Here is a 24348-nt window from a genome sequence, read left to right as displayed (position 1 = left end):
CTGGTACATCTATACAATGGAATAATATGCAGCTGTTAGAAAAAATGAAGTCGTGAACTTTGCATATAAGAGGATCAACATGGAAAGTATCATGCTAAGTGAAATGAGTCAGAAAGAGAGAGACAGACATAGAAAGATTGCACTCATCTGTGGAATATAAAATAACAGAGTAGGAGAATAATATCCAAGAATAGTAGAAATAAGTACAGGACGTTGGCTCCATGGCTTGGAGGCTGGTCTCACATGCTGGGGAAAAACGCAACTCAGATAGAGAAGGGAACACCAAGTAAAATGTGGTTGGAGATCCCTCCTGGGAAGAGATATTCGTGTTGAAAGTAGACTCGAGACTGAACACAATGGCCACTCAATACCCCTATTGCAAACCACAACACCCAATTTGAGAGAGAGAATAAAAGGGAATGCCCTGCCACAGAGGCAGGGTGGGGTAGGGGGGAGATGGTTTTTTGGGGGGTGGAAGGGATACTGGGCTTATTGGTGGTGGAGAATGGGCACTGGTGGAGGGATGTGTTTGCGAACATTGTATGAGGGAAAAACAAGCTCGAAAATGTGTGAATCTGTATCTGTACCCTCATGGTGATTCACTAATTAAAGAATAAAATAAATTTTAAAAATATTAGGATAGAAAAAAAGTACCAACAGAATTGTGATCTGGCTTTTGGGTCATAGCATGATTTGCAACAAAATACTTTAAAGTCATTTGCTAGTAATTAAGCTATGTCTTAATGCAAATAAATATTTTCGAAAGGAAAAAAAAACTAGAAATTGAGCTCCCATTTGACCCAGCAATACCACTTCTGGGAATATATCCCGGAGATGCAAAATATATAGTAAAAGTGACATCTGCACCTATATGTTCATCGCAGCACTGTTCACAATAGCCAGAATCTGGGAAAAAAACCCGAGTGCCCGAGAACAGATGACTGGCTAACGAAACTTTGGTACATCTACACAATGGAATACTATGCAGCTGTTAGAAAAGATGAAGTCATGAAATTTGCATGTAGGTGGATCAACATGGAAAGTATCATATTACGTGAAATGAGTCAGAAAGAGAGGGACAAACATAGAAAGATTGCATTCATCTGTGGAATATAAAGTAACAGAATGGGAGACTAACACCCAGGAATAGTAGAGATAAGTATCAAGAGGAGTACTCCACAGCTTTGAAGCTGACCTCACACTCTAGGTGAAGAAGCAACTCTGATAGAGAAGGGATCACCAAGCAAAGGGTGCTAGGCGGGCCCACTAGGGATGAGAGATACAGGCTGAAAATAGACTATAGACCGAACAAGATGCCTATGTAATACCTCTGTATCAAACCAAAACACCCAAAAAGAGAGAGTGAGCAAATGGGAATGCCCTGCCACAGAGGCAGGGTGGGGTGAAGGGGACATGGTGGGGGTGGTGGGAGGGATGCTGGGACCATTGGAGGTGGAAAATGGGCACTGGTGGAGGGATGGGCACTCGATCATTGTATGACTGAAATGTAATCATGAAAACCTGTAAGTCTGTAACTTTGTCTCATGATGATTCACTAATAAAATAAAAATAAATAAATAAAGGAAACAGATATTTCTTTAACCAGTCCTCTGTTCTCAGGCACTTGGTTATTTCCAGATTCTGGTTACTGTTAACAGTGCTGCAATGAACATACAGATGCAGATGTCATTTCTACTGTGTTTTTTCACCCTCAAGATATATTCCAAGAAGTGGTATTACTGGGTCATTTGGAAGCACAATTTCTTGTTTTATGAGGAATGACAAGATTGTTTTCCAGAAAGGTTGGACCAGTCAGCATTTCCACCAATAATGAAAGAGAGTCCCATTTCTCCCCACATCCACAACAGCACTGGTTGTTCTTGTTCTTTTTGATGTGTGCCAGTCTCTGTGGTGTAAGATGATATCTCATTGTTGTTTTGATTTGCATCTCCCTGATGATTAGTGATATAGAGCATTTCTTTCATGAAACATTGGTACATTTATACAATGGAATACTATGCAGCTGTTAGGAAATATGAAGTCATGAAATTTGCTTATAAGTGCATGGACATAGAGAGTATCATGCTAAGAGAAATGAGTCAGAAAGAGATGGACAGACATAGAATGACTGCATTAATTTGGGAAATATAAAATAACATATGTAAGACTAACACCCAAGTACAGTAGAGACAAGGGCCAGGAAATAGCTCCATGGTTGGAAACCTGCCTCATGAGCTGGGATAGAGAAGGGATTACTAAGTCAATTATGGTTGGTGGGATTGTTTGGGATGGGAGATGTGTGCTGAAAGTAGATAAAGGGCCAAACATGATAACCTTTCAGTATCTGTATTGAAATCCATAATGCTTAAAAGGAGAGAGAGAGAGAAAGAGAGAGAGAGAGAGGAAGAGGGAAGTTGTCATAAAGGCAGAGGGAAGGGTGGGATGGGGAGGGGACAATACTGGGGACATTGCTGTTAGAAAATGTACCTTGGTGAAAGGATGAGTGTTCGATCATTGTGTGACTGAAACTCAATCATGAAATCTTTGTAACTATCTCACAGTGATTCGATAAAAATAAAATAAGATAAAAATAAAATTAAAATAAAGGAAACAGATGACCAAAATGCAAGATATCCCACGGACTGAGAGAAAATAATTGCCTATAACTTATAGGATAAAGAGATAATATACAGGATATATGAAACAGTGACAGAAATTTAAAAGAAAAAAATCCAATCCCGGAAAAATATGGGAAGAAGAATTGAACAGAAACTTCCTCAAAGAAGACATACAAATGGCCAAAAGGCATAAGAAAAAAGTGCTCTTTGTCACTAATCATCAGGGTAATGTAATGCAAGATAATGAGATATAACCTCATACCAGAGACTGACACACATCAGAAAGAACAAAAACAATCACTGTTGTTGTGGATACAGGAAAAGGGGGAATATATGCTATTCACTTATGGCAGAAATGCCAACTAGTCCAGCCTATTTGGAAAACAGTATAGACATTTCTCAAAAAACTAGGAACTGAGCTCTAATTGGACCCAACAATATACACCAAAGAGACCACAATCACAATGTAGAAAAGACATATGCTATGTTCATTGCAGCACTATTCCCAAGAATCTGAATCTGGAGAAAACACAAATGTCCAAGAAAAGATAATTGGATTAAAAAAACTTGTCATGGAGAAATACTGGCAGTTGAGTTATCTCAGGAATGCCTGTCGGCCAACTATCCAAGCTCTCTGGACACTAGGCAGGATGGGGCAGACTGAGCCCCTGCTGTGACAAAGGCCCAGTGCTCCATCCATCCACATCCAGTTCCTGCCTCTATTGCCAGAGAAATATCTCAGCTTCAGGACTAATCTCAGAGAGACCAGAGAGATACGTGCAGTCGATTGTCCATGCTCCAAAGTCTGTGAAGTGTGCAGCTGTGCAACGTTTCCAAACATCACCGAGCTGACAGTCCAGGAGAAACAAGAAAATTAGTTGGAAAAATTAAGTAGAAGTCTACTAAGTTCAATGTGGGGGGAACAATAATAGAGAAGGACCATTTCACACCTAACAGCTCAGTAAATATTCAGGTTATGACTTTAGCAACACCATTATGAAATACATGCTGTAATAAGCAATATAAAACAAATTAATTAGTTCCTCCTAACAGAGCAGACTTTGTGGGGGTGGATGGGAAACTGGGAACATTGGTGGAAGTAAGAGCACATTAGTGGTGAGACTGGTGTTGGAATATTTAATACCTGAAACAACTGTATTGTGAATAACTTTGTAACTCATGCTGCTTAAATAAGATAATAAAAAACCTGTCATACAGTTTTCTTATATACACAATGAAATATTACTCGAGTGTGAGTAAAGATAAAATCGTATAATTTTCTGCTATGTGGATGTTTTTGCAGAGTATCATACTGAGAGAAGTTAGTCAGAAGGAGAGAGACCTACACATAATGATCTCTCTAATATGCAGGATATAAAGAAATCATTAAGGAAGAATGAATGCCCAAAGTCAATAGAAACCAAGAACATGAGAACCAGATTTCAGCAGGAAGCTTGCCACTATGGGGTTAGGGGATAGGATAGGAAGGAGAAAACTATGGCCATGGTGGAGTGAAGTGTTCACTCTGGAGGGTGCTGTGCTGAAAGTTGGTAAAGTGTTAAGGATGAAACCCTATCAGTAACAGTACTGTAAGCCATAGCGCCTAAAATGTATCACTAATGTGCCTGTCATGGAGGCAGGCATGGGGGGAGGGAATCGGGGGCACTGGTGGACAATTATGAACACTGGTGAATGAACTGATATTGGAGCATTGTATACCTACAACCCAAACATGAATAACGTTGTGGTTCACAGTGAATAACTAATTTTAAAAAAGATTAAAGAGAGACACTTATTACTTCACACAGTCATTCATTGCTAAGAAGTAACTCCTGAAATTTGACAAAGACTTGATTTATATTTATTTATTTATTTATTTATTTTTATTGAGTCACCATGTGGAAGGTTACAAAGTTTTCAGGTTTAAATCTCAGTTATACAATGCTCAAATACCCATCCCTTCACCAGTGCACATATTCCACCACCAAGAATCCCAGTATAGCTCCACCCCGCACCCCCACACCCCTAACCCCCCCACGCCCCACCCCCCACCCTTAGCCCCCCCGCCTGTGTAACTAATAAATTTCACTTTACTTTCACTTTAATTGCATTCAATATTTCAACAAAACTCACTATTATTGTTTGGAGAGTCTCTCCCCTAAAGTCAGAGCTGCTGAAAAGGAAGCATTAGATAATTTGTTTTCGATTGCTGAGGATGAAGAGGTATGAGGTCGAGTGACCACACTTAGTGGCCTCTCGGTTTTGGGTTTCTGTATTTCAGTAACTAAGTCCAGAGAGATATCTGCCAGAAGTTGCATCATTGCCAACTTGTACTTCTCAGTTACATTATATTCCACATATGAGTGCAATCTTTCTGTCTGTCTCTTTCTGACTCATTTCACTCAACATGATACTTTCCATGTTGATCCATTTATATGCAAATTTCATGACTTCATGTTTTCTGACGGCTACATAGTATTGCATTCTGTAGATGTACCAGAGTTTCTTTAACCAGTCATCTGTTTGGGGGTACTCTGGCTTTTTCCAGATTCTGGCTATTGTAAACAGTGCTGCAATGAACATAGAAATGCAGATGTCATCTCTACTATACCTTTTTGCCTCTCCGGGGTATATTCCCAAGAGTGGTATTGCTGGGTCAAATGGAAGCTCAATTTCTAATTTTTTGAGAATCGTCCATATTGTTTTCCAAAAGGGCTGAACCAGTCGGCATTCCCACCAGCAGTGAAGAAGAGTCCCTTTCTCCCCGCATCCACGCCAACACCGGTTGTTGTTTTTTTTTTTGGGGGGGATGTGGGCCAGTCTCTGTGGTGTGAGATGATATCTCATGGTTGTTTTGATCTGCATTTCCCTGATGATTAGTGATGTTGAACATTTTCTCATGTGCCTCTGAGCCATTCGGATTTCTTCTTTAGGAAAGTTTCTGTTCATTTCATCACCCCATTTTTTGATCGAGTTGGCAGTTTTCTTCTTGTGGAGTTCAACCAGTCCATTGTATATCCTTGATATCAACCCTTTATCAGATGGGTACTGCGTAAATATCCTTTCCCATTCTGTAGATTGTCTTTGTATTTTGGTCACTGTTTCTCTTGAGGTGCAGAAGCTTCTTAGTTTGAGATAGTCCCATTTATTTATCTCTGTTTTCACCTGCTTGGCCAGTGGCGTGTCAGCTTTGAAGATACCTTTGGCTTCAATGTCATGGAGGGTTTTGCCGACCTTGTCTTCAATGTACCTTAGGGATTCTGGTCTGATGTTGAGGTCTTTAATCCATTTTGATCTGACTTTTGTACATGGTGATAGGTGGAGGTCTAAGCCCATTTTTTTGCATGTATCTGTCCAGTTTTGCCAGCACAATTTGTTAAACATGCTTTCCTTGCTCCACTTCGCCTTTTTTGCTCCCTTATCAAAAATTAGATGGCCATATATTTGGGGGGATGTGTCAGGGTATTCAACCCTGTTCCGTTGGTCTGCCGCTCTGCCTTTGTTCCAGTACCAAGCTGTTTTAATGACTATCGCTTTGTAGTAGAGTTGGAAGTTGGGGAGGTTGATTCCTCCCATTTTCTTTTTCCCAAGAATTTCTTTAGCTATTCGTGGGGGCTTATTGTTCCATATGAATTTCAGGAGCAATAGCGATTAGGCAAGAAAAAGATATTAAGGGCATTCAGGTAGGAAAGGAAGAAATCAAGCTCTCACTATTCTCTGATGATATGATATTATACTTAGAATACCCTAAAACCTCTACCAAGAAACTTCTAGAAACAATAGACTCATATAGAAAAAGTTGCAAGCTATAAAATCATTACCCAAAAGTCCATGGCTTTCTTATATGCAAATAGTGAGAGAGAATAAAGCAACATGATAAAAGCAATCCCATTCACAACTGTGCCTCAAAAAAATCAAATACCTCGGAATCAGCTTAACTAAGGAGGTAAAGGACTTGTATAATGAAAACTACAAAACGCTACTTCAGGAAATAAAAGAAGACACGAGGAAATGGAAAAATATCCCCTGCTCATGGATTGGAAGAATTAATATTGTCAAAATGGCAATTCTCCCCAAACATTGTACAAATTCAATGCGATCCCTATAGGGATACCCTTGTCAATCTTCAAAGAAATGGAGCAAGCGCTCCTGAAATTCATATTGAACAAGATTTGCTTTTTAAAGCGAACATTTACTCTGATTTTTCTAACATTTTCTGATTTTTAATTTTTTTAATTATTTGATTTCTTGAATTATTTTCATTGCATGAAACACAAAGGGTGCATCTGTAAAGTTTGGTGATGCACAAGATATGCCATTCTCACTGAACCATATTAAGCTGGGGCAAGTCTGAGAAAGCTTCTCAGAGGAGATGCTGTATTCAATTTCTACTGTACATAACAAATTGCCACAAGCATAGTGGGTTAAAAATCACACCCATTTTTTAGCACCTATTTTTTAGTCAAGTAAGTTCTCTGCTTAGGATAATCAAAGTTAGGACTCAAGACTTCAGCTGGGCTGAGTTCTCATCTGAATGGTTTGGGAAAATGGGCTTTCTGGATCATTCTGGTCATTGGCTGAATTCAGTTCAATGAGAATGGAGCGATAGCACAGCGGTAGGGCATTCGCCTTTCAAGCGTCTGACCCGTGTTCAATTCCTCCGCCCCTCTCGGAGAGCCTGGCAAACTACTGAGAGTATCACACCCACACGGCAGAGCCTGGCAAGCTACCCGTGGCGTATTAGATATACCAAAAACAGTAACAATAAGTCTCTCAGTGAGTGACGTTACTGGTTCCCGCTCGAACAAATCGATGAGCAACGGGATAACAGTGACAGTGACAGAGAATGCAGGTTTTAAGTCCCTGTGATCTCTTTAATGATCCCTTTAATGATTCCTTGCTATTGTTAGCCAGGGATCACATCATTTGACAATACAGGTAGCCCATGTTACTTGTTAAGATACCCCCCTACTGAAATAGTGGGTTCAGTTTTTCTGATATTTCTAATCTTAAACCCTCTTTCTGCCAGCAACTGTAGAAAAGTTTGGTTTTAAATAAAGCACTTCAGTACATCAGACCCATCCAGAATAACCTTCCCTTGATATTCTGTAGCAGAATATCAAGTAGCAGAGACATGGGATGCTATTTCTTCATATGCAGAGGTTCCACTTATATTTAATAGGCTTGCACAGCAGGAAACAGCGATCTTGAGGGTGATTTTAGGAGTTTGCCTATCACAGGTGGAAGTCAAGGCATTCCTTGATGAAGGTAAGTAGTAAATGTTACAAAGCTCTGGTGGTAAGTTCTGGGAAGTGTAATGCCCTGTTACCAGTCTCCTAAACTTTTCATCATTATCTAATAATGATTTCCCTTTTGAAGATTACTGAATACCAGAGACAATCAGCTGAGTCAAAAGTGTCTGTATCTGGACTTTGAGAGTAACACACTGACAAATTGAAGGAGTGCTTCCTCCTGTGAATGCCTAGAGAGCAGGCACTGTCTTTCTTTTCATTACATTCAACCACAAATCAATTCAGAAAAACAAAGTTTTTTTTTGCCCTCACATTTATATCACATTTCTTTCCCATAATCCACAGCAAGATGGGGAAAACATCCATCTATGTATGTTCCTTTTTTCTGTTTCACACATGACTCCTTCAGTTGCAGTCAACCTGCTATGCTGTAATTTTGTTTGACCTCAAAAATAGAGTGACTGGGAGTTTTCTTCTATTGGAGTTCAACCAGTGCATTGTATATCCTTGATATCAACCCTTTATCGGATGGGTACTGCGTAAATATCCTTTCCCATTCGGTAGATTGTCTTTGTACTTTGGTCACTGTTTCTCTTGAGGTGCACAAGCTTCTTAGTTTGAGATAGTCCCATTTATTTATCTCTGTTTTCACCTGCTTGGCCAGTGGCGTGTCAGCTTTGAAGATACCAGTGTCTTCAATGTCATGAGGCTTTTGCCGACCTTGTCTTCAATGTACCTTAGGGATTCTGGTCTGATGTTGAGGTCTTTAATCCATTTTGATCTGACTTTTGTACATGGTGATAGGTGCAGGTCTAAGCCCATTTTTTGCATATAGCTGTCCAGTTTTGCCAGCACAATTTGTTAAACATGCTTCCCTTGATCCACTTCACATTTCTTGCTCTCTTATCAAAGATTAGATGGTCATTTTTTGGGGGGATGTGTCAAAGTATTCAACCCTGTTCCATTGGTCTGCCGCTCTGCCTTTTTTCCAGTACCAAGCTGTTTTAATGACTACCGCTTTGTAGTAGAGTTGGAAGTTGGGGAGGTTGATTCCTCCCATTTTCTTTTTCCCAAGAATTTCTTTAGCTATTCGTGGGGGCTTATTGTTCCATATGAATTTCAGTAGCACCTGCTCCATTTCTTTGAAGAATGACATGGGTATCAATATAGGGATCACATTGAATTTGTACAATGCTTTGGGGAGAATTGCCCTTGATATCAAGGATATACAATGCACTGGTTGAACTCCACAAGAAGAAAACTGCCAACCTGATCAAAAAATGGGGTGATGAAATGAACAGAAATTTTCCCAAAGAAGAAATTCGAATGGCTCAGAGGCACATGAGAAAATGTTCAACATCACTAATCATCAGGGAAATGCAGATCAAAACAACCATGAGATATCATCTCACACCACAGAGACTGGCCCACATCCCCCCCCCAAAAAAAAAAAAAACAACCGGTGTTGGTGTGGATGTGGGGAGAAAGGGACTCTTCTTCAATGCTGGTGGGAATGCCGACTGGTTCAGCCCTTTTGGAAAACAATATGGACGATTCTCAAGAAATTAGAAATTGAGCTTCCATTTGACCCAGCAATACCACTCTTGGGAATATATCCCGGAGAGGCAAAAAGCTATAGTAGAGATGACATCTGCATTTCTATGTTCATTGCAGCACTGTTTACAATAGCCAGAATCTGGAAAAAACCAGAATGCCCAAAAACGGATGACTGGTTAAAGAAACTCTGATACATCTACACAATGGAATACTATGTAGCTGTCAGAAAACACGAAGTCATGAAATTTGCATATAAATGGATCAACATGGAAAGTATCATGTTGAGTGAAATGAGTCAGCAAGAAAGAGACAGACATAGAAAGATTGCACACATATGTGGAATATAATATAATTGAGAAGTGCAAGTTTGCAGTAATGCAATTTCTGGCAGATATTTCTCTGGACTTAGTTACTAAAATACTAATATACAGAAACCCAAAACCGTGACGCCACTAGGTGCGGTCACTCGACCCCATACCTCTTCATTCTCAGCAATGGAAAACAAATTGTCAAATGCTTCCTTTTCAGCAGGTCTGACTTTAGGGGGGAGACTCTCCAAACAATAATAGTCAGTTTTGTTGAAATATTGAATGCAATCAAAGTGAAAGTAAAATGAAATTTATCAGTTACACAGGCAAGGGGGGGCTAGGGGTGGTGGTGGGGGCTTGGGGTGTGGGGGACTAGGTGTGTGGGGGGACGGGGTGGAGCTATACTGCGATTCCTGGTGGTGGAATATGTGCACTAGTGAAGGGATGGGTGTTCGAGCATTGTATAACTGAGACTTAAACCTGAAAACTAAATTTCCACATGGTGACTCAATAAAAAAAAAATTAAAAAAATAGAGTGACTGGGGCTGGAGCTATAGTATACCGGGTAGGGCATTTGCCTTCCATGCGGCTGACCTGGGTTCGATTCCCATCATCCCATATGGTTCCCCAAGCACTGCCAGAAGTAATTTCTGGGTGCACGAGCCAGGAGTAACCCTTCTGCATCGCCGGGTGTGACTCAAAAACAAAAAAAATATATAGTGACTTGGATTTCATATACTGTCACTCAATTGATATGTGGCCTTGGGAAAATGACATCACTGACTTAGTTTTCTTTTCTATAAGAGGGTGTAATACAGCCACACTGCCTCAAGCTGTCTGACCCACCGAACCAAGGGCCATGGAAACACTAGTTGTTTTTTTCACTTGTGTTCAGCTCTTCTTTGTGACCACAAAAGTATTATGCACAGTGTCAATGATTATTACAGGACTTTAAGGGTAAAATGTGATGAAAGTTGCGAATCTTTTGATTTCCTTTTTTCCCCGGAGAATGAGAATGTATGTTATGTTTAGAATCTGTGTCTAAAGAGGTAGAATTGTATTGCTAGATGCCTTTTATGTCCTTGACCTCATGTAATAAAATCTGATAAAAACAAAAAAATTAAAATAGAAAAATTAAAAAAGAGGGTGTAATAGTCATACTTCAGAGTTGTGGTAAGATTAATGAATTTATAGGTAAAGCATTGAAAATAATGGCACTATTACATGTTCCTGACTCTTAAACTCTTGAGAAAAATGAGCATAATTTAAAGGTGCTAGGGAATAAGTATGTGGCTCAGTGAGAGAACATATACCTCACATGTTCTGTCTCTAGTACTACAAAAATAAGCAAATACAAATGAATCTATACAGGACATTCTGATGTGACTTTTTAGCGTTGGCGTTTTCTAAATTAATATCAAAATACCTATCTCCAGATGGACATATGAAAATATTCTTATTAATAATGGTATGTTCTTATCGCCAATGTTTCTTTGCACAGCATAGAGGCATAATAGGAATTCCATCACTGTTAATTGTAGAAGTGATGAGTTGATCTCTTTTCTTTACCTAAATTTTACACTCCTTGAAGGCAGATAATTTTTTTCTTGTTACTAATATTCCACTTGGTTTATTATTTCAAAAGTAAATATTAGCTTTATAATAACATTTGTCGAGAGATAAGCCATATTGGAACAAGGAAACATTCTGAGAATAATGGAATATAATTGAGGTTCCAAAGATAGATCCTTAGAAATATGGATAGAGGAGCAAAAGTATAAAGTGGAGCAAGGAAAGCCACTTCAACAAGAGGTGCTATGAAAAGATGTCTGTCATATGGAAAAATGCACTTTTTTCCTTTTCTTGATTTAAAAAATTTAATTTAAAAACTGTGATTTACAAAGTTATTGATAGTTGAGTTTTATACATATAATATTCAACACCAATCCCACCAGCAGAGTCAACTTCCTTCCCCCAGTTTTCCCATATTCCTTCCCCACACCAAACCCACCCCATTCCCACATGTCAATTTGAAAGATACATTATAAAGTTTCAGTGGTTGCATCTTATATATTCCATTTTCATTGTTGTTGAGTCTATGTTTTGAATATCTAGCTATACCACTCACCCATATTATCAGTTTAAATAAAGACCTATTGCTTGTTCACCCACTACTTCTCATTCTCTTCTTCCCCCTTTGACTTATTTTCCTCTCTATCCTTCTTCTCTGTAATCACTGGGATAAAGGGTGATCTATGCATCCCCCTTTACTACAATACATTTCCTCATTCGTATTCAATATACCACAGGTAAGTGAGACCATCCTGTGTTTGTCTTTCTTCTGTGGCTTACTTCACTCATCATAGCTTCCACTTCCAACCACAGTGTAGCAAATTTCATTATTTCTTGCAGTTGCATAGTATTCCATTATGTGTATATATCACATATTCATAATCCATTCATCTGTCATTGATCACCTAGATTGAGTTCATAACTGAAATAGAAAATTGATTGAATATATTTATATCATATCTTAATCTATAAATTATATGTAGTAAAACATAGGTAGAACACTTTATGAACCTGAATATAGAGTTATCTTCAATGATTCAATGTAATTTACCAAGCAAATGGAAGCAAAGGTAAACAAATGGGACTGCAACTAAGAAGCTTCTGCACAACAAAAGAAATGAGGACCGAATAAAAAGACACCTCACAGAGTGGGAGAAAATATTTGCTCACTACTCTTCCAATAAAGTGTTGATGTTCAAGATTTATAAAGCAACAATAAAAATGTACAAAACATATGATAAATGGGGGAGAACAGATTAACAGATACTTCCTCAAAAAAGACATACAGATGGCCAAAAGGTATATGGGAAAATGCTCTATATCACTTATCATCAGGGAATGCAAATAAAAATGCAAGGGAGACTATTTCACACGAGTTAGACTGGCAAACAGTATAAATAACAGCAGATCGGGAGCCAATGCCAGGACCTTGAGGCTGGTGCCAGCGATGACAGGTTGTGACACTGTAGGGACCTGCCCACCCCCCCCCCCTGCAGCCCCCTATATGAGCCCGCACTATGTTCCTTATATCATCAGACCCCTTCTATGTCAGTAGCCTGAGACAATTATGAAAACGTGTTTGGCCATGTGAGGCATGGAGTCTGGATGTTTGGGGAGCGGGACGGGGTCCCGGGCAGGCGAGGATGGAGTTTGGGAGTGGGAGGAGGCGGGAGGCAGGGAGGACGAGGAGGGCCTATCTCCCTTGAGTTCTGGGCGATGATGATAATGAGACCACTGCACTATCTGAGTTCTTGGAAAGCAGGTGATGGAGAGTTTTCTGAGAAAAAGAAAGAGAGAAAGAAAGAAAGAAAGAAAGAAAGAAAGAAAGAAAGAAAGAAAGAAAGAAAGAAAGAAAGAAAGAAAGAAAGAAAGAAAGGAAGGAAGGAAGGAAGGAAGGAAGGAAGGAAGGAAGGAAGGAAGGAAGGAAGGAAGGAAGGAAGGAAGGAAGGAAGGAAGGAAGGAAGGAAGGAAGGAAGGAGAGAGAAAGAGAGGGAGAAAGAAAGGACTAGTGTTCATTAATGTGGGGAAAAGGGGCCCTCATTCACTGCTCGTCAGGATATTGACTCTTCCAGACTTTTTAGGAAACAACATGGACACTTTTCAAAAAAAAAAAAGAAGAACTGTAATTATTCATATGATCCAGCAACTCAGCTTATTGCCATCTACCCCATGGGCCTAAAAGCTCTAGAAAAGACTTTGCATTCCTGTATTCATTGATCCACTATTCACAGTAGCCAGAATATGGAAATAACCCTAGTAGCTAAGAACACATGACTGGATAAAGAAATTTTGGTATGCATACACAATGAAATACTACTCAGCTATAAAATCAGACAACTTGCTGCTATGTGGTTGAATCTGGAGTGTATCGTACTGAATGAAGTCAGTCAGAAGTAGGATAGATATAGAATAATCTCCCTGACTTTAAATTCAAGTTTTATTATTCTGCAACTGTGTGAGTTGAAAAATGTTATGACCCTCACTTTAGTATAATTTTTTAGTCTGTAAAATAAAAATTATAATGCCTTACTAAGTTTAGATGAAATAATATATCATATAATATGCTATATATTATATATTTGGATAATATAATTATATACCAGAAACATAATTATATACTATATATCTGATATATACCAGATGATATATAATGTAATCACGTATCAGATAATGTATAGCATAATATATCAGATGGTATATCAGATAATATATATCAGATTATTCAAGATAATGTTTTTATGTGTATAGTGCTACAAAGTAGTACTAGTGTAGTAGCAACAGTAGTAGTAGTAGTTATTCTTGTTGTATAGGCAAAACTTCCCCCAAATGAATGTATCAAGGTAGATATTGTTTGTGTCTAGCATATCACACATCCCTTTCTTCCTGCTGATGCTCTAATATCCGTAATACCTTCTCGCATTCTCAGTTTCCTTGAATCCTTCAGAAGGTTATACACTTAAGCCTTTCAGCCTGAAAAAACCCTCTTATCTAGGTTGTAAGGATTAAAGGATACTGCCCTTAAAATTACCAGCCATAAATTTTATAACTGTATCTCACAATTATTCGATAAAAATAAAATGAAATTATCACCTATATCTGACACTGAAAGTACTCAAAATAATTGTTATTGTTGCTGATTTTAAGTGATTCCATCATTATAATAGTCCCATATCCATGCATTTTCAAAGGTGCTCCTTCTAACCTTCAGTTTCAAGTGTCTCATTCTCAATAAGTCAAATAAGTTATTAATCTATTTCAAAGTGACATAGTAAATTGTTTCAAGTACAGAGGTACTGAAATCACATCGGTCTGATTTCAAATCACAGTTCCATTTGTTATTACTGTATGACCTTCGACGAATCAGTTAAACTCTTTTAACCTCAATTTTCTCACCTGTAGAATGGAGAAAAGAACACTGAGTACTAAGCATGTTTAGAATAATGATTAATTATTATGTATAGCACTTGGCATAAATCCGAAAACACAGTTGTTACACAGTATATTCTACCTTTTTATGGATTTTTCTATTATTTACACAAAAATTTCTTACTGACTAGCTAACAATTAAGGTGGAGTTGCTGAGAGATGTGTCTTAGTATCAGGATATTGTCAGGTGGTTTAATTATGACTTGACTATGTATTGCTAGGGTTGAGAAGCACAGATTCATAGCAGGGATTCGCAAATTCTACTTGAGAGATTGTTTGGGGGTTCTAGCAAAGGATCATAGCTGGTTATATAAAATTTGATTAAAGAATCATCAGTATCTATTTTTATTCCTCTTTGAGTGAACAAATTCTGAAGAGATACACATGGAGAAATGAGAAAGGCATGGGATACCTGCTTAGTCAGCTAGATTAGCTGAATCAATCCTGTTGATTGATAAAGTGATAGATGTGGCAATCAGATCACTTTTCTTCCAGAAAATGTTTTCTGGGAAGGGCCAGAGAGGAAATACTTCAGTCTTTTTAGGATTAGCACTCTCTTTTCCAACTACCGAATTCTCTAGTTGAAGTGCAAAAGCCATGTAGATTGTGCATAAGTGAGTAGTTTCAATAACATGTTACTAACAAAAAATAGCATACAGACTTTAGTGCTTTACTATGTTGTAGGCTCAAACTTATATAAGATATAACTTTAAATATGATAGGTGTAGTGATATGTTGGTACGTTCATCCATGAAGCAGTAAGCTTTAAGATAGGTCTTGGAAAATGTGTAGGAGCTAGTAAGGAAAGCCACTGGGGTGTGAGTACAGGGGAGGTCAGCTAGAGGAAATACCTTCCAAAGCAAATACAAACTGACAGAAATAACTGTTAAGTGAGCATGAAAAGTTATATCTCAAAATGGTTGGTACGACTTGAGAGTATAATAGTTATCAGGGGAAATTAGTATATTAACTAAGGGAAGAGATATAAACAAATACACTGGAGCCTGACAATAAATAAATGTGTATATTAAGTTAAGGAATCTAAACTTTATCTTAAAGACTGTATGAGAAGTCTTGCTACTGGAGTCATATTTTCAAATGAGTGTTCTTACCATTGAGGGTGATGACTGATGATGATCTGTAGAGTGGTAGCAGTTTTGAAACAATTACAGTTATCACATAAAAGTGTGAAATAAAGTAATTGCTGTCGTGAGAACAGAAGGAGTCCAAGCTACACGAAGAAGCAGAATAGACAGCAAAAGTTGGATTCACTGGCCAGAGAGGGAATTGAAAGAAAGGGCTACATCAGGAATAGAGCCCGAGTTACTGGCATGTAGCTAAGGGCATTTGGTGCTATGCTCTGTGATGAAGAACACTAGAGGAGAGGTGGAGAGGTAGTGATGAAAAGATCAAAAGAAGACCAGGAGTGTTATTCTAGACATGTGGAATTTGCAAAGTAGTGGGGCACTCATGTTGATATAGCAAATAAAGTGAGGCTGTGATGAGTAATACAGATGGGAAGTCATACATTAGGGATGCTTCTTTTGAGGTCTGGATAAAGAAAAGAATGGTTAAAAGGCATCATGTTCCTGGAAAAAACACATTTAAATGATTTAAAAAGTCAGAAAGGTGTGGGCAGAGTGTCCAGGAACACAGATATAGCAAAGTCATCAGTAAAGCTCTCATCTATAAAGTAATTGCAGTGTATAAGAAACTGATATGCAGTTTGTGTGTGGATATATACGTACATATATACAAACATAAACATATATGTATTTGCATATGCACTTTAGCTGTGTCAAGAGTCAGTAAATAGTTGATAGTGAATTGGAGATGAGGAAGTAAGGGCAGGCACGTCCATTAAGATCATGTTTGTGGAGAGGAATAGTGGAAGAGACCATAGACTCATAATAATGCTCTATTTTCTTCTGTTTGATTTTGATGTGGAGAAATGGGTTGAAATGCTGATTTCAAAGAAATCTATGAAGAGAAAAATCTCTTTTATTGAATCACTGTGAGATACAGTTACAAAGCTGTCATGTATGAGTTTCAACCATACAATAATTGATCACCCATCCCTCCAGTGCACATTTTTCACCACCAATAACCCCAGTAACCCCCACATCCCAGCCCTACCCCTGTTAATATGGCAGACGATGAAGAGAAAACTCTTAAAGACAGAAATATGAGATGGAACAATTGATTCATTACCCCCAGGAAAGTCAAAGCAAGTGATAATCAGAGCACAGGAATGACTCCAGAGAGCAGTAGGATCCCAACTCCACTCAACTGGGAAGAAATAAGGAGGATTACAGATGGATAGTTGAAAGAATTGCAAAAACTGAGAGAAATCTATGCCCACAGTCTCTATTTTCTCAGATATTTAGCCTCTAGATCTATGTATACTCATCTTTTTTCCATCCTGGTCTGTAAAATCAGATTCCCTAAATGTCACTTCAGGTTCATTTTAACCGATAGGAGGCAGAAGTGACAGACAGGATAGTATGAGATAGTGAGGCCTTGGTACTTATTTCTTCAGTTCCTTCTTTACTTGGTTGTTTCAGGTGAACTGTTTCTAACAAAGGCAAAAAGTCCTGGCAGGCAAGCATATCAATGCAATTAGTTGCCCTTGGCAAATTCATATGACTGCTTGCTTTCCTTGCCTGTGAAAACTTTGGGTTCTAGCACACCAGTTTTCTAGTTTCAGAATCTCCACTATGTCTCAGTAGTTTCTTGAAACTCTCTCATATTGTAAATCCTACCTTTTAAAAATTTCTTCTACTTATTCCATTTGGCTGTAACATCTGATTTCTGCCACAACCCAAAGTTAAAAGAGAAGGCAAACTCATTTATTGAGAAAGAAGGAAGTGGTATGAACAGTAGTTTAAAGGGATTAGAAAAGATTTCAAAGCACATTCAGGGGGAATGGAGGTTGGAAAGCACAAGAGAGACATAGGATTTATGGGTAGTGTTGAGATATAATCCAGGCTGATGCCAAAAGATACCCTTATATAGAATCAGGAAACGCAGTTGATTGTCTTGATCTGATCCATGTAAGAATTTTGTGAAGGGAAAATAAGTTCAGACTATTGGCAAAGAACAGTTGCAAAGCAGACTGACTTGGAAACATGACTGGAGAAGTAAAAGAGCTAGCTGTTTGCTGATCGAGTGGGAGATGACATAGGAGATGACAGATGACATGATCACTACATTTCTCTACAAGTACACAATAAAATAGTCATTTAAACATGGGTTGTTCAAAGAGTACAATCTTCCTTATACCTCAATCACTTTGGCAGGGCTTACTCTTATATGAGACAAGCAAAGTGCCAAGGTATAAAGGACACAGACACTGTTAGGTGTCAATATTATACTTGCATAAGCTTGAAACTGTGTGTCTTAAATTTTTGTACCTTTTTCACAATAGCCTCTAGCACACAGAGTTCTGATCCTAGAGATAGCTATTCACATTCTGGCACATTCCTTTCCATCTTAATCATTAATCATTTATTTCACTAAGTTGAGGTCAAATTGCTCTTACAATTTTGAATCTAGCTTCATTTTCTTGATATTTTAATAAAATTTTATATTCTTTAGAAATTATATCTCTATTCACTTTTAGTACATACAGCAGCAAACATAGATAATACGAGGACTGTCACGAGTTAGTAGCATACTGAGATTGATTTATGAATCACAAATATTTCTTCTGTAGAAATATACTGCCAGCTTGTGGAAGTCTGTGAGGAGAACATTTGTACTCTCAAGGGTAGAGTACTTGAGAGCTAGATTTTGGAAAAAAAGCTCTGGGGCTATAATCTTGAGTGGAAAGTAATGACATCCTATATCCTAAGGACCATACACTTTATTTTCAACATCAATGAACCTATTTTCCTTCCCAATGTGAACATATTTTATCTGTGGGGAAATTATAAAGGGGCAAGGTTATTAAAAATATGCTAGTTCGAATACTTGTGATAATTGTTGACTGGCTTATTTACACTATGTAACCTTGTTTGGGGACAACTATTGTCCATCCCATAATCTTCCAAGTAAAATATATATATGTGATGTCACACTTTCAGGTGAGAGGCAGGACATCAAATGTGATTATGATCATCCTTCATATTTTGTGATAACCATGTGTATCAATGGCTATCAAAAACTTTATGTTCTGGGGTCAGAGTGATAGCACAGCGGATAGGGCGTTTGCCTTGCACGCGGCCGACCTGGGTTCGATCCCCGGCATCCCATATGGTCCCCCAAGCACCACCAGGAGTAATTCCTGAGTGAAAAGCCAGGAGTAACCCCTGTGCATTGCTGGGTGTGACCCAAAAAGAAAAAAAAACAAAAAAAACTTTATGTTCTAGTTTTCCTTTAAAAACTTTGAAAAAAATTGATGACTATTATATAAAAAGAAAAATCTTTTCCCACTCTCTGGACTCGACTAGCTTTTCAACATTTTTTTTGAATTCCTTTAGGGCCATCATCATTGCTACCATATGCAGCTCTACTACTATCTCCACTTCCCTCCACCTATAATTTTAGCAAATAAGATTCTTTCCCTTTCCCAAAATTTATCCTTACTTTTCAGTTTTTTCTGCTCAGAACCACAAGCCTGAAATAATGTGTATTCAGCTGCTGTTAATATAAATGGCAATTCAACCCTGTTGGTTGATACAGTTGTTCAATCAGTCTAGATTTCTTTTTTCGCGAAATCTAAAATACTCGAAAAAGATTGCAAATTATTCTATTTCTCCATGTGACTGTATACAGTTTTGTTTGGAGTATTTTAAAATTCTCTTTCTCGTGTCTAAAATTGATATATCTGTATTTATTAAGAAACATAGTAACAGAAGATACAATATCTAATGGAAAAATTCCCTTTGGACTCTGACCCCAGAATCGAGGAAAAACGTGAAGGGAGTGTGATGTGGTGGAGATATATGGCATTTTGGTGGTGTTGTGATAATATTCTACTTCTAAAGTACCTAAACATGTAAACTAATGTTATCTCAACAAAAACACACTAAAAATTAATGTCTTTTTTTGTGGAGTGAGGAGTAGGGCTAGTAGGGCTCAGTGATTAATCCTGGCAGACTCAGCAACCATAAGGGCAAACATCCTACCCACTGTACTATTGTTACAGCTTCATTTAATACATATTTTTGTATATTGACACCTTTTTTGGAGGTGACATGATGTAATTTATTTAGCATAATCTTTTAATTTAATAGATTTGAGATACACAGTTCCAAAGCTGTTCATGACCGGGTTTTATACAATGTTTCAACACCCATTCCTCCCTCCACCTTTATTACTAAAAATGAATAAATTCTTTTTTCTAGTATTATTGTTTGTTTTGAAATCTATTTTGTCTGTACTTAATACAGAAATTTCAAGCTTTTTAAACTTCAAGTTAAAATGGTCATAGTTTTCATGATTAAATTTTTAGTGTCTTTATTACAGAAAGTGTGTTGAGAAATGCACATTTGTATGGTTGATCCACACCCCCCCCCCACACACACACCCCATAATGATTTCCCGGCATAGTATGCACAAGGTCTTCATAGTCATCCATAGCCATCATAAAACAGAACATACATTTTTTATGTTTACATGGTTTAATTCTCTGGATCTTAGCAAGTCAGCCAATATTTCTGGAGATGACTAGAATGTTACCAAAGAAGGAAACATGCTGCTGAGCAGGAAAGGTAGCCAGTATCACTGTCAGGCTGATCCCACTCCTCAAAGATCTGCCAAGGCAGAACCTACAGCTCTCAAAACTGCCTTCCACTTAAGCCTCTTCTAGAGTCCTTAACAAACTTGGGAAAAAAAGTGTGTTCTGCATGCACTCAAATGACATAGATTTTCAGTTCGTATTATCCATGTTATTCCTTTCAAATAGGACACTGGTCATCAGTTGACAGTGACATCAGAAGTGAATGATTTGCTTATTTCAGATTTTGGAGCAAGGTCTGAAACTCCTTGAAACCAGGGCCTTCAGGAAGTAGAGTTTTACCCGTTCCTTAGCCTGCTCTGAACTCTCCAGTGAGATCATCTTAGAGCAGGTGTTTAAGTTTCTGGTTAGATTCAGTACACTTTGCCACTGATGTATAAAAAATCTTCTTGCACTTCCCAGGATTCCCAAGTCTGTACTTTGCCAACTCATAAATGACCTGCCGCTCCCCACCCAATTGCAAAAATCCTAGAACTCAGCAAGGTTCTCTCTTTGTTAACATGTAATCTCCTGTTTTCTCTACAAAAAGGTATGCACTTTAATGGATGTTTTGGATTCTGCTCCTCTGCTTGCAATTACCTTTAATAATAATGACCTTTGAATGGAAACATAATAGTTTAGCCTGGAACACTGCAGTGGGTGTTTAATTGGTCTTGCCTTTCTTAAAATCCAAGACAAAAATAAGACTGCATAAGAAGGCCCTCTCCAGCTGGGCACGTTGGAAAAAGTAAGATATACCACCAGTTCCTAAGCAGCATTATGTGCTCCTCTGCCAATTCTTAAATAGGCCCATTCTCAGCCTAGGAAATCAGGCTGTTTAGCTTCCTGACTGATTCTGTTCATGGAGGACTATTCTTTAGGCCAAATCTACTTTGGTGATGTTCTGCCAGCTCAAAAATGTTTTTCCTCCTTGAAATGCCTAGCAAATTTTTTCTTTGGCATAGATGTAGCCCCAAAAGTTTACAGGTATCAGAGAGTCTTCTTTCAAAGTTTGGGCTCTCAGAGTAGGATTGCAATACCTTTGGGAGTCCCTGAATAGCATTTGTCTTTGGCTCACTATATTTCCATGTGTGACAGATTTTCTATGAGTAACATAACCCAAATAATGTTGCTGTAGAGTGAATGTAGAAGCACATGTGAGAATCACTTGTTTTTTTATTAAACCAGACATTAAAGAGACTTGCAGACATGTAAATTAAGGCAACTTTTCACACTCAATTTTCCTTTGTTTGTGAAAATAGTTATTTTGCACAAAAAAAATTTATGATGGACTTTTTTATGATGGACTTTTAATTCTTTTTATATGAATGATAAAAAGGTTATTAGAGTTTTCTGTTTTACCAAACAAAACTTTTGGAGAGTCTCAGTAATTAAGTGCATAAAAGGACTCCGATAGATAAAGATGTATGACAGCTCTGGTTTTAGAGGGTTTAGAAAAAGTTTCAGAAAAATATGAAAGCACCTGTGTGTGGGAGTGCTGTCACCAAAGTATGGCCCTTAGCCAGGAAAAGGGCAAGGTACCACCACACAAGTAACCTCAGCACCTCAGCAATTGTCAGAATCAATGGCTATAATCTCAGTTTGAGAGTCTGATTTTGGATGATGCCTTTTTTAGCAACTGAATAGCTACGTGGCTTTGAACAAGTTGATACCCTCTGAGCCTAGTGATTTCTTCACCTGTAAAATTGGGAAGTCCAATTTCAGGGGGCTTTCATGGGAATAAGAGAAACTGACACATGTGCAAAGTTGCAGGCATAATAACACAGCAAATGGTAATAGCTCTTATCATCATCTCATGTAGCATCTTCAGAGGGTACATCAGTCATGGATATGTGCAGATACACTCATAACCACTCAGGCACTCAACTCATAGTCACCAAGAGCCCTTCCTCTGGGCTCTTCTTGTCAACCCCCCCTCCTCTTCAGACATGTGCATGTGCACCTACACACTCTAAAATTGCACAGGACAAATATTTACTGAACACGTATCATGCATCAGACAATTATTGGGAGTGAGGATAAACAGCAAGCATGACAACAGGTTCTGTCTTCCTGAGTCTTGTTGGAAAGCCGGGGGATCAGCAGGAAATTGTGACATAGCTCTGGGCCATAGGAGGAAGCTAGGCGAACATGAAGGTCAGAAAAGGGATTTTTATTCTTAGGTGTCAGTCTAAGTCTCATTCTCTTAGGAAAACCCTCTTTGCTTAATCCTCTGGACTTAGCCAGGTCTTATCAAGTCATGTATTCTTTCTCACTAGCTCAGTGCATTATTATTACATTAATAGCATTATTTGGCAAAAATTGGTCTTTCCTTCAAAACTGTAAGCTTCGTGATGGCAGAAACAGTGTGGTGTTGTTTCTTTCTTGTCTTTATTTTTTGTTGTTGCTGCTGTTGTTGATGGCGTTTTATGTCACATCCAGCAGTTCTCAGAGGTTACTTCTAGCTCTGCTAAGAAGTTACTCATGTCAGTGCAGGGGGACCATATGCAATATCAGAAATTGAACCTAGGCCTTCTGCATACTAAGCATGTGCACACACCATTGAGCAATCTCTCTGAAAAAAAAAGTGCTGTTTGCTTATCATTGCTTACTACAGTGCCTTGGCCACGTTGGAGACTAAATGAGAATGTAAATGATCATGTTTACCAATTTATAGCTTTTAAATCAGCCCACCTATATTTCTCCAAGAGAAAGCTACCTACTACTGCATTTTCTCTTCTTGCTTTGTGTCAGAAATGTTTGTTCTCCTTCTGCAAACTAGTTTCACATATGTAGAAAACACTCATCCTGTTAAATTAATGAATTATATGATACCCAATATTTTAAATTTTTTTTAAATTTAAATTTTATTGAATCACCATGTGGAGGGTTACATAGTTCTCAGGATTATGTCAGTTATACAATACTCAAGCACCCTTCCCTTCACCCATGCCCATATTCCATCACCAACCACCCCATTATACCTCCTGCCCCCTCCCGCCCCCCCAGTCCCCGCCCTTGTAAGTGATAAGTTTCACTTCGTTTACGCTTTATCTTGGTTACAGTCCATGTTTCAACATATAACTCACTATTGTTGCTAGGGTTTCCCCCCAAAAAAGAAAAGACAGTCCCACTATCAAGGAAGCATTTGATGGCTCTCCATTGCTGAGAATGTAGAGATATTAAGTCCCGCTGTTTGTTACATAACTTTTCTATTTTTTTCCCCCCTCGTCCCACGCCACCGAGATCACGCCTGTTTAGTAATCACCACGCTGCCTGACAAAGGGAAAACAAACCAAAAAAGATGGTTATTTCTCGTCATCAGCCGGCGTGGGGCTCTGGCTTAGTTGATAGTATGGTAGAATGTCTGCAAGCAGTTCCTGGAACCAAAAGTAATACGCTGGTATCGGCCCCGGCTCGAGATTCCACCAGCGTCCCGCTGTTCCAAGTACATAATAATTTATTCCCTTGTATCCCATTCCCACGCCACCAGGTTCGTGTCAGCTTAATGGACATCATACTATGGTTAATGCCATGCCGCGTTTCTTCCCGAGAAAGAAGGATATTTCTTCTCAGCCGGCGTGGGGATATGGCTTAGTTCAGTCTATAGAGATGGCTACCACTTTAGTAGCCTTCAATATTTCAGCAAAAGACTTACTATTCTTGTTAGGATTTCCCACCAAAGTCCGACCTGTTAAAAGGGAACCATTTCATATTGGTGATGATTAAATGACAACAGGTTGCGCGGCCATGGCAGCGGCCTCGCGGCTTTGAATTTCTGTATAAAGTCCAGGGAAAGTACAGCCAAAAATTACACGTCGCTACAAACTTTAACCCTATTTTGGTCCCCCCAAAGTCCAACCCATTACAAAGGAACCATTTCATATTGCCGATGA

The 24348-nt window shown here is 38.5% G+C and overlaps 1 non-coding gene across 1 annotated transcript; it reads left to right on the top strand.

Moving 5' to 3' along the window:
• The first annotated feature begins 13017 nt into the window (after positions 1-13017).
• LOC129400657 (small Cajal body-specific RNA 18) lies at positions 13018-13105 on the top strand. Its single transcript, XR_008627846.1, has one exon. It is a non-coding gene; the product is annotated as a small Cajal body-specific RNA 18 (non-coding RNA).
• The last annotated feature ends 11243 nt before the right edge of the window (positions 13106-24348 follow it).

This window comes from Sorex araneus, chromosome X (genome assembly GCF_027595985.1).
Source record: "Sorex araneus isolate mSorAra2 chromosome X, mSorAra2.pri, whole genome shotgun sequence".
Taxonomy (NCBI): domain Eukaryota; kingdom Metazoa; phylum Chordata; class Mammalia; order Eulipotyphla; family Soricidae; genus Sorex; species Sorex araneus.
This window is presented reverse-complemented; position numbering and strand designations above follow the sequence as displayed.